This window comes from Chamaea fasciata, unplaced genomic scaffold (assembly GCF_029207755.1).
Source record: "Chamaea fasciata isolate MVZ Bird 193981 ecotype frontalis unplaced genomic scaffold, bChaFas1.0.hap1 SCAF_8, whole genome shotgun sequence".
NCBI lineage: Eukaryota > Metazoa > Chordata > Aves > Passeriformes > Sylviidae > Chamaea > Chamaea fasciata.
In genome coordinates this window covers 15,772,735-15,788,506 of record NW_027094093.1, presented here as the reverse complement: position 1 = coordinate 15,788,506, position 15,772 = coordinate 15,772,735, and positions in this window count along the sequence as shown.

The following is a 15,772-nucleotide window of genomic DNA, read 5'->3' as shown; positions in this document are numbered from 1 at the left end:
TTAAGGTTCAGTAACGTTTTACTATCATCCATTTCAAAAATAAGCTGCCGCTAAGCACCACAGGACATTTGAGGTATGACTACAGAGTTTTTGTTTGTTTGTTTATTGTCTACACAAAATATTAAAAGAGTATCCTTATGCTCTAGATGTTGATTTACCTTTTTGGTGATCCCATATGGCAAATTATGCAAGGAATAACAAGAATAAATACTTTCAAGTCATGTTACACAAGTTCCAGGACTACTTTTCAACTGGCTTCTCCAGTGGTAACCTATTAAATGTTAGCTTTGCTGAGAAGTGTAAAAGATACTTCAGAAATTGGGAGACCAGATGTAGACACAGAAACCGCAGGTACAGTAATTTCAATATTTCCCCTCCATTAAGTACCAATGCTTTTTATAATGAGAGATGTTTCTAAATGGTTACCTCAACACATCTTCTTTCCCCGAGCGGTTGCCCCAGATTCTCTAAAGTCATATAGGCTTTTAAGTGAGTATGGGCAGCCTTCTGTGTTTGCTCTATACTCTACCCATTCTAAGACAGTAAGAGCCTTGTCACCATGTACATGAGAAGAAGGAACTTGAGAGGTGTTTGTTTTTGTGGTTTTTTTCCTGAAGATATCCACTCATTTCCACAGTCTTCAAAATTAAGGCCTCATAAGCAGAATTTTATTAAAACACAGATAAAATTCTAACCACTTACTTTTATGCATGGAAAAAGTATGGTGAAGAAATGATGACTGAATTAAGATCTGTGCCTGAATCCATGTCCCAGTCCTTTACCAAACTGAGATATTGGTATTTGCTCATAACCTTTCTTCAAAGGACTTTGTTAGAGTTTTTCCCACTGGCATGCAATTCCTTGTTTGTTACCTACTCATTGGGGGATTTTGGTTTGTTTTTTACAATAAAGAGTTGTTTCTGGATCAAGTATTTTTTAAAGACTTTTGAAACTTCATAGATTCCTTTACTCAATTTAAAATTCACATCTGTATGCATGTCTTGAGTTTTGGTTCCTCCAAGGAAATCTGACATTTTATAACCAGATATCTTATATGCCTGTACATTTTCCAGCTTCCCTGCTACTGCCTCTGGGGAAACAATCACAGATTTAGCAGATCTCCATCTGCCTCCCCTGTATAAACAGACAAAGCAACTATTTAGCCAGCCTGCTACTTGCTAACCAGACTTTCTTTATTTTTTAAGGAGGACAGTGATTTGGTTTTTTTGTTCTTTTTTTTTTTTACCTTGCATCTATATTTGATGGAGTTACTTGAGATGCTTTTTGAAATTTGCTATTAACTTTTTACTGCTCTTTATTTTTGTCCACAGATTTCCAATTTCCTGGGGTTTTTAAAGCGTGTTTAACTGTCCCACTTGACTTCTTAATGGCTCAAATTTATCCCTTTGTTTAAACTTGCGTCTGCTGGCTATATTTAGAATGCTCAGTATCAGATGGGAAGGGTGCCTACAAATTATTTTCATTATTCCAGATTATTTGATAAGTTAGTTCATAAAGTATACTTATATAAATATCTGCCTACCATTCAATCTTACATAGCTATGCTATTTGTACTGTGTGACAGATCAGCTAATTCCCATGATAGCATTTCTATTTCCTGATTGCATGTTGAGAGCAATTACTTGGATTTAGATTCTAAGGTGGTTGGCACAAGGAATTCTCTTTATTATCTACGTCATGCTCAGAGAACCACATCTGTAAGTTGTGATTAGAGTTGTATGTGCACCTTCATCATAAATAACCAACTGATGAACCAGAAACACATATGAATGCTTCTTCACAAATTTGTTGTCATTTATATGCTCACAGTTATTTTCAAAGATATTTGTGAGCATATGTTTGTTTCGTACTAACAAAAAACAGTATTAAAAGTTGCAGTCAGCAATAAATATTTTGGTTTTATGAAATGAATTTTGTCTGTACTTCATTCCTTTCCCAGCTATGTTCAATGTTTTTATTTTTTGCAGGATGTTCTTGCTTTGAGAAACTGAAGCAGAAAAAAAGTGATCTAAAGAAAAACATATGACATCTTTCCAAGCACTAGAAAAGCTGCTAAACCCTTCCTTTCAGTCACAATCTGTTCCAAGAACGAGATCTCTCTGGTACATCAATGCTATCCTGCCCCCTGAGAATATCAGCTTCACAGATAACATGGAGGACTATTCCTCTGTATAGCCAATTTACTGTGAAGGCTGGAAACACTAGAGATTTTTTAATTTAGAGGATAAATAATTCAAACAACAGACAGGGGAAATCTTTGCAAAAGAGTGTATGATTTTTAAAATTCTAATTCAGTTCAAGGAACAAGATAATTCCTAAACAGGAAAGAACAACTGTGTAAAGAAAGTGCGTCAGTAACACAGGACTTAAGAAGTTGAAAACTGGTGAAGAGAACATGTGAAAATCTCCTGGTAAAGTACCCAGGTAGGCTAGCCAGATGGCATGCTATTTGTTTTCACTACTTCATTTAACATAGAAACAAACTGTTCTTCAGCTGAAAAACAAAACCAATTAGAATATTTCCTTTCCTCAGTGTTCCTAAACCTGAGTCCATTAAAAATCACCAGGAGTTTCCAGATAAGAACTATGCAGTATCTCTTTAAAGTGCAGGTGAAAGATCAGAGTCACCTCCTGAGTTCCCATCTGTTTTATAAAATAATACTGCACAGCAGTATTATATGGAATATAAAATATCCTGCATACCATAGGAGATAAGGAGCTGTGAGAAGGGTAGTATAAGGCATTTGAACTAATGCATTTGTTATTTTGGTGTCACTGAATAAAAAGCAAGGACCCTTGTATAGTGAAAATTTTTATATTTATATAATAATGGTGCAACAACCTACAATTCCAAGAAAATCGGATTTGAAAAGATCATTTTTTGCTTAAGGACAGTCCCTTCTCCCAGAGATTTGCCACTTCAAGGACAAACAAGAAGCCAAGCATATGCAGCATAATTTTGGCACTTTTCCCCTGATGGAAAACTATGAAGTACGAAATCCAATATAAGTGCTAGTGGTTTAGATCACATGGGAAACTAGTCATCTTCTATCTTGGGCTGTGGATTGAAAAAGGTACCAAGGATAACTATAATCTTTCATTCTTTACATAGCCAAAGCTTACCTTGTAGAAGTTAGTATGGAGTCAAATAAAAAGGATAGTGGTGGAAGGCACTTTAGAACAGCTTCAAGACCTTCTCTGAACAATGAGAATCAAACAAAGCATCATAAAAATGCATTGTGTCCTTGATTGCAAGTACTTGAATTAATGCTATTCAGTATGAAATCTCAATGCATCATCCAGAATTATAAAATAAATAATAGCCCTTCTAATTAATCCCCAAGGGGAATTACCCTAGTGACAACAAGAATAGGATTTGGCTCCAACTTCAGCTCTGTCTTAAACAAGACTAGTGCAAGTCTGGCCAGCCAGGTGACACGAGCTAGCTGCCTCACTGAGGTGGTACAGCATGCCATGCCTGAAAGCAGACACATCTGTTATGCGCTTTCTGCTGGTACTGCAGCATGTTTCAGTGTAGGAGGGCAGCACAAGAGCATTTACGTAAAAGGATAAATGTATACATGTCAGCTCTACACTAAAGGCTTGTACTAGCAATACCTGTGGTATTGGACAGTGTGGGCTAGGCTATCAGTTCTGAAAATTTATAAGGGTTTGACTACAGGTTTATTGGTTTGATTTTTTTCCCTCCAGCAGCAGAGAGACAGCATATCAAAACTTCCCTATCATATGGAATCATTTCCTTTTCCATACTAAAACTTTTTTCCCCATTTTCTGTCAAAAGCTAACTCAGAAAAAAATACAGGGCAAAATATAGACCAACTGAAGTAGTTATAAAACCTGAATGGAGACCAGTTAAAAGAATATTTAAAGGACAAGTTGCAGCTGTGCTTGTTTAATTTCAGCAGAAGTGTGAGAAATTGCATCAATAGGGTGGATGCCTCTTGACACACTGGATGAGTCACATGAATCAGTCTACAGGCACAGTAATTGGACACCTAGACAGGCCTGTGCCATTGGAACAGCACAGGAAGAGAAACAAACAGCACACAAGATTTAGATCATTCTGATTTCTTACTTTCAGTGGAGTGTTATGCCTGCATACACATATTCATTTGAGCTGAAGGAAGTTACTTCTGCTAAACTAGTAGGAGGGATGGATATATTATGTGGATATACCATTTTTTAAACACACAGGGTTTTCATGCATAGTGTTGAGACAGAGTTGTTCTATTGGTTAAAGAGTAATCTTGTGATTACTAAATTGTAGGTGACAGGTAACACAGTAAAGTAACTTTGGGAAACTTAAATTCCCCAACTTAACTGTTTGCTCATTTTAAAGATTAATTTTAATAAGCAGCTCTGTAATATATATTTTATACATTTTAAGGACCCAGCACAATGTATAATTAAATAGATGCTTATTAAACATACAACTCCACAGCTTTAAAAAATTACAGCCCTAGAATTACTGTGTTTGCCACTGAGACCCACAACAACTTTTAAATATTTATTCTTTCCTTAGATTGCATGGATGGTTACTCTACATTAAGATTTTAGGAGAAGAATAATAGAGATTATATCAAAACTTCATTTCTACCTCTGATTTTCCTAGGGTTTATAATTCAGCTGAAAAAGCTTTTTTTTTTCCCCAGCACATTTTCATTCATTAGTTTTCTTGCCATTCTGTCAAAAGAAGACAGCAATAGATAGAGCTTAATTATATACTAAACAGATCAAAAGCTGCCTCTATATGATTACACAGTCCCAGAAAAAGAACAGTCACTAAAATAGTATCCTGCAAACAAAATTGCATCTGGTGTAACCACAGAGAAGCAAATCAAACCTCATGTGCAATGTAAAAAGTGCACTACCATGAGATCTGCCTTCTCCCTCTGAGGAGGCGTAGCATGTACAGAAAAAGAGTAACTTCAGCTCTGGCAAAAGAAAGCAGAACAGGAAGCTCTCAGATCTCAGGAGAAAATTCTTAGGCCACAGTTGCAAAAAAGAATCTGCACCTAGCCTTATACCAGTGGGTTTTCTACCACACCAAGCTCCTCAGAGAGCAACAGCTTCCTGGGAGCAGAGGGAATGTGGCTCTGTGAAACCTTTTCCAAGACCGTGGGAGATGGGCCTGAGTCACCCTTGAGGTCAGAATCTCTGCAGGGCAGGCAGGGCTGAGGCTTTACAGCCGTGCCAGGCTCTGTGCTTCCTCAGAACTAGCAAAAAATGCATCAGGAGGTCTCTTCTTCATGAAGCCTCTGTTGGCTGCAGGACAAGTTTGTCTCCTGGGTGTTGTGAGTGCCAATGACAGGCTGTAAGGAAATAGAGCAGCAGTCCCACGGAAAACAACAAGGCAGAGGGATCTCTGGGGGCTGTTCAAGGTTTAGTATAGGTTTTGGAGGATGTGCAGATTTTGGTAGCAGATTTGCTGCCTGTGCCAAAAGGGGGAAGGGAATTCCCCCTGAGCGCTAACCATGTCCGTTTGATGGAAGCTCCAAGGGGAACACTAATGAATACCCTGCATTCCACATAGATAAGAAAATGCTTCAGTGTGCAGATGCACATTTATCTACACAACAACAAATGCACTTTATATATTAGGGAGGTTTTATCAAAGTTGTTCCACTCTGTAATTATGTTGAGAAATGAATTGGATGGAATTTGAATGAGTTAAGGTAATGAGCTATTAACCTAGAGGATCTTCTACCAAATGGTTCATGTGCATTCAATCTTTCCCTCTTCCCTCCAACTTCATTGTTAAAGGTGAAATGAAAGACTGAGTGAATCAGGACATCAGCAGAAGGCTATAGCAGCATTCAGCAGAAGTGAAAAACAACCTTTCTTATACTAAACGATGCAGGTATATTAAGGAGTAGGATTTTTAATTTTTTTTTTTTTTTTTTTTTTTACATTTGCACAGCATGGACAAGTAGGAAAGAATCAAGACAGTAGGTAGTCTCACCTTTTTATAACAAGAAATCCCTGCTGGAAAGAACCACAGAAACAAATGAATTAATTCTGAGATCAGCATGAAAGGAAGACTAAGTGATGCACTGTTCAGATTTCCACCTACACAAAGTCCCTATCTCTCACAATTTTTAGCTCATTAGGGACAAATTTTCTTTTTTTTCCTAGTAGACACACAGGAAATCACCTCTTGAAAATATGTTGGAATCTGGCAACTGCATGGCAGAGACAGGTTGCTGTGTCTCCGCAAAGGAAATGATGTATGACAAGCTTGTCTCCTCTGCCAGCCATCACCCTACGAAACCGTACAACCTCCACCAATTCCCTTTGGAGCTTAAAATCTTCAAGATGGCAACTGTAGGGAGGAGATGGGCTCCCTCTAAGAACACGCATTCATTCTCCCTTTGCAGTAGAATGAGGGACTCTAAACGGGCAAGAAAAAAATTTCACGGGAACTCTCTGCAGCTTTGTCACTCACTGGTCTCCATTCTGAGCGGAGAAGGGAGTGAAGGCTCTGCAGAACAGAGAGAAGCCAAACCAAGGAGGCGAAGCCAACCCTGGCTATCCAGCTCTAAGCTCCTCTGTGTGCTTGAAAAGTGTATGTGTAACCCGAAGAGAGCACGTTCTATGCAGCTCTGTCTCCAATAAGGAAGACAGCGAGGAGATTGTTTCCTGTGCCTGTACTGAGCTTGTGTCAGCCTCCCCGGGCCTCCAGGTAGGACCTGAGGAGGACACTCACCTCCAGCATCAGGCTGTTTCTGGGACACGGCCCTTCTTCCCAGCAGCAGCTTCCCTCGGTGCCCCGGCCCTGCCATCGCTGCCATCGGGCCGGAGGGCACAGGGAGGGGCTGCCCCAGCGTGCACGACAGAAGGCAGAGGGCAGGCGAAGGAGACGGGGTGGGCTGTCCTCTGCCTCACTCTCCAGCCTTTGTGCGTGTGACATTCTCCATGTGCCAGGCTCTCCGTCTTGGCGTCCGAGGTAACACATGGACTGATAAATCCACAGGGAGTGATGCTGTCTTCACACTTCCTCCTGCTTTTGTCACCTGCTGCAGCAAGTCAGGGGACACAGCAGCTCTGTAATGTCTACTTGTGATTGAGCTAAGCAGTTCAAGAGATTGAGATAGTTTTCAATAGGTAAAATATTTTATTTCACTGGGTTTTTTTGGTCCTTGGCATGAAACAAATAAAACTCAAGCTGTTCCTCAAGTAATTTCAAATGAAGCTGCTCAACCACCTGGACTCACAACATTTTTCACACCCAGTCTCTTTATCTTACTCATTTCCTCTCCCTTTAAATACATTTTTAAATATATTTGAACTAAAGTCCTTGAATTATCCTCTTGGAAAGATTTTCATCTTTTCTTCAGCAATTTAATCCTTTAAATTATATATCAAGGGTCTTTAGGGAACTGATTGACCTAATTTTAAGATATGTGATAGATATTCAGTGAAAAGTAAATGTATTAACTTAAATGCAATTAAAATTATAGGACTTTACTTGGAATAATCTGATTTGTCTGGACTTTCAAAAAGCCTATAATAAGTCCTGCACAAGAGGCTATTAAAAAAGCAGCCAGTTGTGAGGTAAGAGATCAATGATTTGGGACATGGTGCTAGACAGCTTACATAGACATGGTCAATATTCTGTGTGGCAAAAGGTTAACAGTGAAACAGTCCCAAACCCATGTTCTACCACTGTATAGTGCAGCAAGCTGTCATTCAGCTTACTTGAAATAAAAGTGAACAGAAAACTAAAGAACTTGAATTAATTGCAAGTACAAAATGTTGACAGCTGAAAGTCTTTGTTGACAAGAACAGAGTAGTGGACACTAGAAGAAATCTTGTGAATTATTCATACAAGTTTGGTGTACAAGTTTTAGAAGAAACACCAGAGCATCACTGTGGACAGCTCAGTGGCTGCCAAGAAGCAAACACACAGACTGTTCCAAAGCATAAGGAAACGGAAAAACAATCCAACAAACACAAAACAAAACAGAAAATAAAATGACATTTTGAAAATTAGTGGTATGGTCCCATCAACAGGAATGCTGTGTTTGATGGCCCCAGAGAATGGTTTAGAATCACAGAGAAAAGTGTGAGGGAGAAAGAAGAGGCAATAAATATGATTATAGGCTGTGAAGGCTTTTCCTCCAAAGTGAAATGCTGAAGAAGTGTTTACAGAAGGGATGAATAGAAAAGCACTTGGCCCTGAGCACGGGCAATAACGAATATTATATAGAAGAGAAAATGAGCACTTCTATCTTTTAACAGGAGAAACATACGACGCTGTTTTACACCATAATGACACAAGACTCTGACTTCAGAAAGCTGAAAATGACTCCTTTATTTTTGGGATGTGTCTCCCTTTTATACTATTCTACACAGACCAATTCGATTGGTGAAACAAAGCCAAACCTCTTCAATCACATTGGTCAGACCAGAGGGACATCAAGAAGTCCCTCCTAGGGAAAGAATATAAACATAGTACAGTTACAAAAACATGTCCCCTGTTTACAGAAAATTCCCTGGGAAAAGAATTTCAGAAAACCAAAACATCTCAGGCACGAACCAGGGCTGCAAAACATACAATGAAAATGAAAACCATACATTTAAAACATATTACAGCCCTTTTTCTTTCTGACAATCCCACAAGAATAGTCTACAAGACTAGATTTGTGGAATCTTCTCCTGAAACACTGATTGATAAGAAACCAAGTATTTCACATGTAATTCAGAACAATCAGGGGGAGTGGAAAGCTTATTAAGAAAATGAGAGGGGCCCTCCAGAGATATGAGTTTCCCTAGTCCCCCTTTAAATTATGATTATGAAAAGAGACTATAATGGTCTTCCATGAAAAAGAAGAGACTGGACTTCTTAGGAACAAGGAATAAGACTAAGTGAAAGCCAACACCAGGGTTAAGATGCAAATTAAACTGTCATTCAAAATGAGAGTCTCACAGACTGATGACAACTGCCACGCAACTAACCTTGAAGCTCACTCTCCTTGACTAGTGCATGATATACAGATCATAAAAACAATGACTCTTCATGCTGTATTTTCTTTATAAACTACACTGAAACTGCAATTAAGGAAATGAAGCCTTCCTATAAATACTGTGAAACAGAGAAGTTTTAGATTATATGTGAAACCAAAATGAGGCAGACCTCGAGTCTTGGGTAGAAATGTTGTGCACTAAATCCAGCCTTGCTCTTTAGCACAGCAGTGATCACTGCACACAGACCACAGGATGCTCCACCCATCTTCCTGGCATCCCGAGGCAGAGCCTCATCTCAACATGCAGTGTTCTAGTGAAGCTTCAGCTTCACTTACTCCTGGAAAGGAAAGTAGAATTGCAGGGGTATAAAACCTCAGAATGTGACACCAAAATACAACACCAGCAATGCTGGTTTTTGTAATCCCACCTTTTGAAGTGCCTGTCACAAGGTACTATCAAAATCCAGATATTTTTCCTCTTTGGTGGCACTATATCACGCCATGTATCAGCAGAGAACCTCGATTAATTTACCACACACCATTTTTTCTCCCAGCCAGATTTCACATCATCAAGACTATGAATATTTTACACTGTGAACAGGGTATAGAGGAAAAAAAGTGTTTGTGAGCTATTCAGATAGCATGGTGATAAAGCTCATTACAGTGTAAAAATAGCTGAAATTTATTCCAATGAACTATATTAATTCACAAATACAACTAATTTTAAACCCTTGCATAACAAGAGAATGAAAATAGAAGACTGCATGCAAGTGTGTGTGCTTATACATATGTGGAGAACTGAAATACACTTCTCCAGCACATCTGCACCCCTGTAAATAGAAAGCTAAAAATGAAGTGGGAGGAAAGCATTTCTTTGAAAAATAAAACAAACAAACCAACTCCACATGCATGGAGATGAACTTAGCCTGAGGTTCCTTCCTCAAAGGACATGTCCTTCCCCGGCATGGCCATAGCAAGGAGCCCATCCTCACAGTTTCTCCTCACAGCCATAATCACAAAATGCACACAATCTGCAGGAAATGATGGGCTGCAAAGCACTTGTGGATGACATCTCAAAGAATTCCCGGTTCAAACAAGTACAGTGATCAAAACAGCCTGATGCACTGTCTCTCTTTTACAAAGAGATGCAACGAGGTTTTTTTCTGTGCAGACAAGGGAGGACAGGAAGGGACAGAGCTGTAAAGGGACTTTTTTCCCCCAAATGTGTATTTTCAGTTTCTCATTTCAATCACTCATCGAGTAAGCCATTTGGCTTCAATTTTTTCTTAAGCCCTTTTGTGTCCTATTTCTGGTGACTCATAATGAAGTGTATGGCAGAAGGGACCTTGTGAATCAAATCAAAGAACCTATGGAACAGAAATCCAACCTCAAGGCCTGAACAAAGGAAGCATATTCATTAAAAAGAGTGCATGCCATTCCAGGTAGTCATCACTTAAGTCTTGCCTTCTCATGGGAAGCCACAAAGGTTGCCTGCACCTCCAGCATAACACGATCTAATACACCAACTTTTCAAACTCCTATTTCAACCCAAACATTAACAGAATTTCCTGTCTCCCATAAATATCCTCTGAGACTGAAGTCTGTGAGCACAGGTTAACAGACAGACAGGACCACGAGAAGGCCATCTGAACCCTATCAGTTACTTAAGCCTCCTTCTCAACGTGTATATACAGACACTAGAACTGGGGCATGAAATGCCATTTTTAAAAGGGAATAGAAAGGCGTGACCATATTTTCTTTCAGGAGGGAGATGGGAAGGTGAGGACAGTTTAAAAGAGATGTGTTGGCATGCATTTCTGTGAAGAAGTGTGTTTAAAGCTCCTAGCAGTAAGGAGTGGTGGTGTGAGAGGGAGGAGGGCCTTCTCACTAGGACTGAAACAGCAAAATACAAGATTGCTGCGAGCTACCTGTCAGTGGAAGCTTTCTTCTTCAACACTGCTGGACTACATTATTTTTTCCATTTTTTTCTGATTTATCAAATGAAAAACTGGGACACTTCACAATTTCACATAAAGACATTCACTTATAACTGAAAACCAGGAAGAGGACGAAGGAGGAAAGTATTTGTAAAAGCTAACTTTGGTGTAATGAAGTTATTCCCTCTGGGCTCTCTCTACAGCCACTGTAGGCTGAGGGGTTCTCTTGGCTTATGCCCCCTAAGGCAGCCATGGCAGACGAGACACATGGTTCAAGCAGCTCTTGTGAATGCCCAGTGTGCAGAACAGCTGAGCAGACCTCCTGCTTACCTTGCTTGAAATGTTAGTAGAGCAACAATCAGCAAAACGCACAGCAGCCTAACACACCCAGCGCTGCACCTTGCAGTGCTGGGGAAAGGCAGTAGGATTCACCTCTTGTAACAGCCCTGCTCAGGGGGGAAGCGGTGGATAAACCAGCTGAGCAATGCACACCTCTCTCCACGGTCAAAAGACTCAGGCTGATTGTGTAGTAAGAAAATGCCAACTCTTGGCATTCCCTACATGCATGTTGGGGGTTAGGTTTGTTCCTTTCAATGCACAGAGAGGACTATGGGATGCAGTTCTCTCCTGGGTGTTGATCCCTCGTCATTTCTGCTGTTACTTAACGCCACTGTGGCTCCTCTGAGGGCACATTGGCAGACACAAAACCTCTTTATCTAAATTCAGAAACCTGTAAAACTCTACCAATGCTACTTCATAACAAAGGCAGTGCAAAAAGAAGGCAATCAAAAAGAAATGTTAACAAATGGAAGATTGATTAACCTCATTAAATTTGCAATTGTCCTGTAACTCATTATTCTGAGGTAAGGAGAAGGCAAGCAGCACGCTGCACACTTGTTCTTTACAGTAGGTGTGGACACACACTGTTCCTTCAGCCAAGTCATCCTTTAAAGATTATTTTTTGATGCATTATGCAAGTGATATATAGTAAATTTTTGATGTATTTGTGGCATTATTCTTTTCTAAATGGCTAACACTGCATGTGATAAAGAATGAAGTTCAAAAGGGACTGAGGAGAAAATGAAGAAAAGCCTAACGAGAGTACTGAGCAAAACAAATACAGGCAACACAGTAGCAGCATCTGTAAGTGACTACATCAAACATCTTACTCCTCTCCCTTTAAAATCAATGAATATTTCTCCAATTAGCTTAAGTATTATTCCAGGGCAAAAAAAAAAAGTGCTGAAAATTTTCAGTCTTTATGGGATAGCGTCAGCTCATTCATGGGGTCTTGAAAATACAAGGAATCTTCTTCAAGTAATACCAAATTCCAGGTAAGGCAGCAACAAAGGAATTTTACACAGCTTTTTATGATACAAAAACCCCCAGAATGTGAAATTTCACAAGAGATTTGTGAAAAGAGCGTAAAGTGTCTCAAAAGCAATAGGTAAGACATTGAAAGAAACCAAAGGGACCACCAATTTTCAAGGGAGAGTGATTTAGTTAAGAACAGTTTTGGTTAAGTAATTAAGGAGCAATATCAGTCACCAAGTGAAAAACTACCAGCACTGCACCCAGACACCTGTGCCAGCAAGAACAGCTTTGACCTCACTTCTTCCCTGTCATGGGCACCCTGACACCAGAAATAAATTCCCTCACGGAGTTTTACATCCTCTTACACATCCTTGCTCTTTCTTTCACCATCCTAAGGAATGTTGCACCTTATTTTCTCCCTCAGAAAAGATTTTGGTGCCTCCTTATTTTACAAAATAATGGGAAAAAAATCCTCAGAATGGACATAGCTTGAATAGTCAAAATGTAGCAGTTCATTTTCTTAATGACTTGTCTGTTTGATGGCCTAACAAACTATTTATGGGCCAGCAATGCAAAGGTTTTAAGCTGCATCCTCTCCTCCTTTTTTGTCTAAGGAAAGGAAAGGAAAATGCTTGATGACACTCATGAGTAGACAAGAAAAGAAAATCCCTAACTAGTCTCAGCCAAATTACAGACTTGAGGAAAACCTAAAAAGGAGAACATCTCTGAACTGACCTAAAGATTTTCCAGTTTTATAAAGTTGTATTCTGCTCCTGCCTCTTTTGACCTACAATTCATTTTTTTTGTGTAGTTTTAATACCCCCTATAGTATGCATTTTGATTTCACCGTTTCTTTGAAAAGTATTTTGAAAAATTTAAAACATCTTTAAAAAGATACTTAATCTTACTGAAAATAAACTGACGGACAGGTCTCCCTAGTCTCTGTATGTTATTAGAGTAACTGGAGTAAATTCTCTGCTTATGTAATAATAGAGTCCTGCTCTTTTAGATTGTCTGAGAAAATTAGCCTTATGCTTTTCTCAGCAGTGAAAGACAATTCAAAGTAGTTCAAGAACGATGGATGAGGATAAGCTACGGTTTTCTTGCATATTCATAAAACTGTACCAACGTAATAGCAGGCAGGCATTTAAATTGCTACCGGAGCTCAAAGTACCCACCCTAGCTCATGTATTTTTTGGGAGTCTGTCATGCACTAAGCTATTTTAGAGTACACCCTGCACTTAAAAGTTAAGAAGAGTTATGTTACTAGAGCCTCAAGTAAATTAGAGAACACTATGCTCCTAGATTAAAATAATGTACCATTGACATCTAGTTAGTACTACCAGTAATATTCAAAATCTGAATTTGATTTTCAGCATGTACGTGATCCGACTATAAAATTCATTTAACATAACACCAGCAGAAAAACATTATTGTAGGCATGCCTCCATTCCTATGCAGAACTGGGGATGAACTATCCATCTACTATCTGAAGACTGCAATGTTGCTTAAACAGCAACTAAAACTGCTTTAGAAAGCACAATCTGTTAAAGGTAATTTAAATGTATTTTAAACAAAGTTTTTTTTCCTCAAAATTTATCTGGCTTCATACTGTGAAGTTGTATTTTGATGATTTATGTAACAATGTGGCCTAAACAGTGGTAGATTTTATTTCTCCCCCCCAAAAACCACGCTTTAGACTTGAGCATATGCCACACTTAAGAGACCTTGCTCCAAATATAGTTAGAGAGCAGAATTACAGTTCTTACCCATACCACAAATGCTTCACTCAAGATTTATTCCTACACCAACAGGAATTTGCTGGGTGCGTCAGCAGCTCATCTCTCTAACACCTCACACCACCACTGTGAGGAAATTCAGGAACTTGGCCAGGCACTCCTAGAAAGGGGATGCAGCCTCTCTTGCTGTATCTATGGATGGGGATGTTACAACCACATTTGAAAGCTAAATTTTAAGCATGCAATATCAGAGCAGGTCATCACAAATTCCTTCCTACAAATAGCTGATGCACAGCCAAGTCTGCAAGATTCCTCTACCACTCATCCCCCGAGCCAAGGTGTTTCAACCCTGGTTTTAAGTATCAAGGATTAAGAACTGAACAGAACAATGAAGAAAATCACAGGACCTCCACTTCTTGAAGTCTTTCAGTCAAAACTGCGGTTCCAATCACAACCTAGAGCTCCAGTATTAATTACAGACAAGAGGCACAAGTCACTCCTTTACTGTGCAGGGTCTACAATCAGCTGTTACTGCTGAGGAAAGCAAGCCCAGACCACCCAGTGTCACTCAGCTCTACAGCAACTGAGAACTGACCAGCCCCAAAACTCTTATGGCACTGTCCTGGAACACCCTCATTTTGAATACTATGGAGTATTTTAACTTCTTCCCCTTGTAAAAAATACAGTGAAATACATAAATAAAGGGCAGGAGGATAAGCCTATGGAGCAGACTGGCATAAGGTGAGATTGCAGGTGAATTTAAACTTCTAGAAAAGAAAAAATGGCAAATATACACGTTTAGGTCTATAAAATCACACACAAGATGGCAAGGAAAACACATCACAAATTAGCAAATTCAAGTGATCTGGCAGAAGGTATAAAAAACCCATGCTGTTACAGATACTCTAAAGTAAAACACTGGACTGCTTGCACAGGATGCTACAGAATAGATGTTACATGTTTTCACGTGTATTAATTTATTTCCATTTATTAAAGGTGTCATTAACAAACTTTTTGACTAGACCAGAATATCTCAAATGTTATGGGTTAATAAAATATTTGCTATTAAACCCATAACATGTTAAGGGAAGTATTACTGCAGATGTATTAAATAAGCTTGTAAAATTAAACCATTATGGAGTATAGATTTTTTTCATTAATGTGCACAGAGAGCTATCAAAGAAGTGTAAGAATTAGCAGAATTCTCTTTAGAAAACATTCTTTCAAATTAAGTTTTTGTGGATTTAACACACTGCCAAAATGCACACATCATTTTGAAAATGAGACATGCATTGGGCAAAAATCCAACAATTTAAACATACAACACAAGATGCCACTGAAGTATTTTTAGCTGTGTGCCTTAACAAGATAGAAATCTTACTTTTTTCTGCAATATAAATTTATTTTCTATGAAAATGTTTTTGACTGGAAACAGTACATGAAAGATTGCAGAAATAAATTCTGTCAAATACAGAAAAAAAATTAGACATTTTTTCTTAGAAAAAATGCTGTGACAAGATTTAGGCAAAACTGATCTATTTCCTTAGGAACGGTTCTACTTTCTGTTATAAAACAGCTCAAATGTATTTCTTATGCTTTATACAAGAAATATAATATACACATGAAATGTGAAAGTTCTCTTTTGTCCAGCAATTGTGTTCATTTCACAAATAAAAAAGAAACGTTAACACATGGCAGCAATAACTGAATAATCTGCAACTACCACCTCTTTCCTACTGACCATGCCCCCACACTATTTCCTATTTCAATCCTG